Consider the following 3,136-nt stretch of genomic DNA (forward strand, 5'->3'; position numbering starts at 1 on the left):
ATACACACACACACACACACATATGCATGTATTTACACACATATATACACATACAGATACAAGGCATAGTATATACATAGTATGTGCTGAACGTGTATACTGCAGAGTTAGGACTATAATCCAGGTTTTCTGATTTTCTATTTTCTATTTTCTTTTTCTTTCTTTTTTTTTTTTTTAACCATTTAACTTGTTTTAATGTTTCTTCTCAAATGGTGAAAAATACTAAAGTACAGACAAGGAATAATCATAATGTTGTGGCCAACATTATAAATATGGAATTATAGATTTAAAACATTTTTTTCTGATTTAAAAAATAAATCTGGTAGTCAGTGCAGCTCTGCAGGGTCTCTGCGTCTAGTAGGGCCGGTCTCTGCGTCTAGTAGGGCCGGTCTCTGCGTTCCTGACGGTGCTTGCCTTTATCCATTTTTCCAGGTCCTACGCGTCCGCTTCTTCTTCCTCCCATCTGTTCCATCAAAGGTCCAGGGGGCCCACCAGGGCCGCCCTGTCTTCCTCCACCAAAGCCACCTTGGTCCATGCCCTGGCCATCACGGAAACCCCCTCTGTCTCCACCGTGGTCACCTCTGAACACGCCACCAGGACCACCGCGGTCCATGAGGCCTCCTCTTCCGCCCCGCATGCCACCAGGGCCGCCTCTGCCACGGTCACCGCCCAGGGGTGGAAAGGGTGGTGGAAGGAAGCCTTCAGGCTTTGGGGCCTTACACCGGTTGCATTCTGTTCTCCAGGCGAAGTTCTGGTTTCCACACCCCGGATTGGGGCACTGCCAGTCTCCAGCTCGGTGCAGGACGTTTCCTCCTCCGGATGGGTTCCCTCAGGAACCCCGGGGCCCTCTTGGGGGAAAGCCACCTCTGTCTCCTCCACAGCCTCCCATGTGACCCATGGGGCCCCCAGGACATCCTGGGCCCCCGGGACCTCCACGGAGCGGCGGCGGCATCCCTCTGCCCTCATGGGGAGGCATAGCACCCCGCACGCTGTTCATCAGAGGCTTCTTCTGAGCAAGAGACACCTTAATCTTGCTCCCTTGGAAATCTTTCCCATCAAACCACTCCACGGCAGCCTTGGCAGTTGGTTGGTCTTCATAGGACATTGTAGCATCACCTTTGGGCTTTCCTGTTTCCTTGTCCAAGTAGATATGGATCATGGGTTGTCCGGTTCTCTTGTTCATCTTAACAACTCCACACTGCTTCAAGAAGTCTGCCAGATCATCTAGAGTCCCACTGTCATTTCAGCCTTGCACATGAATTGCACTGTTGTCAGAGTCTTCATCTGGATCTACACGTGGGCCTAGATCAAGATCTGGTCCTTCATCCATGGGTCCACCAGGCTTATTGAAGACAACTCGCTCTCCAGCGTCCATTCCACCATGTCCTCCTCCCCGCCCACCTCTGCTCATGCCTCCGCTATCAAATCCCCCTCTTCCCCTGTCCCGGTTATCAGGACCACTCATGCTCTGGTTCTCTCCTGGTCTGGAAAATCCTCCAGACTCCTGTGCATAAACACCCATGCTACTGGGGTGGTCCTGTTGGAATGAACTCTGCTGCCCATAGCTGCTGCTCTGTTGGCTATATTGACTTGGAGCCTGGCTGTAGGATCCAGTTTGGGGGGGATAACTAGTGGGCGGCTGATGCCCGTAGCTGCTTTGTTGACCATAGCTACTCTGCTGTCCATAGCTGCTCGGCTGTCCATAGGTGTTCTGCTGAGAGTAACTGCTCTGATCATAACTAGTCGGCTGTGTAGAGGAGTAGCTGGTAGGAGGGTAAGATGGTGGTGCCGTGACTGGCTGCATGGGGTAGCTCCCAAGTACCTGGGGATAACTGTAGTTACTCTGTCCATATCCTAGGCTGGGCTGGTTGTAACCCCCTGTGCTAGATTGAGGTTGACTAGTCTCAGTGGGTTTGTTACCATCCTGCGGTCTTTCAGGTGCGGTGGCTGCCGGCTGCTGCACATAGGCTGGGTAAGCAGGCTGAGTGCCATAAGCAGACTGAGCTGCATAGGAGGCCTGGGTGGTAGTGACTGTAGCAGTGGTGGTATCGTAAGCACCAGTGCCGTACCCCTGGACATGCTGACTGTATGCCTGGGTGGCAGTTGGAGTAGTATAACCAGCGGGAGGCTGTCCATAAGGAGTTGCATAGGCAGTCTGCCCATAGGTCGCAGTGGTCTGAGCCTGGGTATAGCTGACATCAGTGGGCTGTCCATAGGTTCCATAACTTTGCTGCCCATATGCCTGGGTGGTCTGTGCATATCCTTGAGTGGGTTGGGCCTGCTGGGCTGCAGCTTGGCTATAGGTACTGTAATGCGTGGACGTCATTTTCTCTCCTTCCTTCTCGTTCTCTCAATGTCCGTCTCCCTCTAGCTTTCCCTCTAGGCGCCGCACTGCCTAATTTCCTATTTTCTACTTCATCATGTAGACTCTCCATAGAGTGTATGTATACTATACATATAGTATGTGTTGTATGGCTATTTGTGTATATATACATACACACACTTAGAATTTCCTACATATATAGGACGAGTTCAGCATTGGTGTTAGGTTAGGGAGAAAATGCTGAAATATTTATCTTTTGCCTAAGCCATGGAGACATGGCTTTGTATCAATTAAAATGTCATTTTTCTGTTCAATAAGATATCTGGGGTGCCTGGGTGGCACAGTCATTAAGCGTGTGCCTTCGGCTCAAGGCGTGATCCCAGAGTCCTGGGATCGAGCCCCGCATCAGGCTCCTCCGGTGGGAGCCTTCTTCTTTCTCTCCCACTTCCCCTGCTTGTGTTCCCTCTCTCCCTGGCTGTCTCTGTCAAGTAAATAAATAAAATCTTTAAAAAAAAAATAAGATATCTAAAAGTTCCACATTTATGTTTCTTACTCTAATAGTCAGTACCCAAATAAAATATTTTCTCTATTAAATAATCCCCTTTATTTCTATAGGGCTTTGAAATTTACAAATCTTTTTAATATCCATTATCTGGCATAGATACTAAAGTCTTGCTGATGAATCAACAGATGAGTTCCATTGACTCCTCAAGACAGACCTATAAGGTATGTAGAACAAGTATTAATATTAAATATAATTATTCCCATTTCCCACATGAGGAAACTCAGAGCTATTGAGTCAAACCATCTCGT

The 3,136-nt window shown here is 48.9% G+C and overlaps 1 pseudogene; it reads right to left on the bottom strand.

The window, feature by feature from the left end:
• Positions 1–333: 333 nt before the first annotated feature.
• On the bottom strand, positions 334–2,354 carry LOC123789148 (RNA-binding protein EWS pseudogene; annotated as a pseudogene).
• Positions 2,355–3,136: the final 782 nt, after the last annotated feature.

The sequence above is a fragment of the Ursus americanus genome, chromosome 3 (assembly GCF_024610735.1).
Source record: "Ursus americanus isolate L20-20 chromosome 3, mUrsAme1.1.p, whole genome shotgun sequence".
Lineage (NCBI taxonomy): Eukaryota > Metazoa > Chordata > Mammalia > Carnivora > Ursidae > Ursus > Ursus americanus.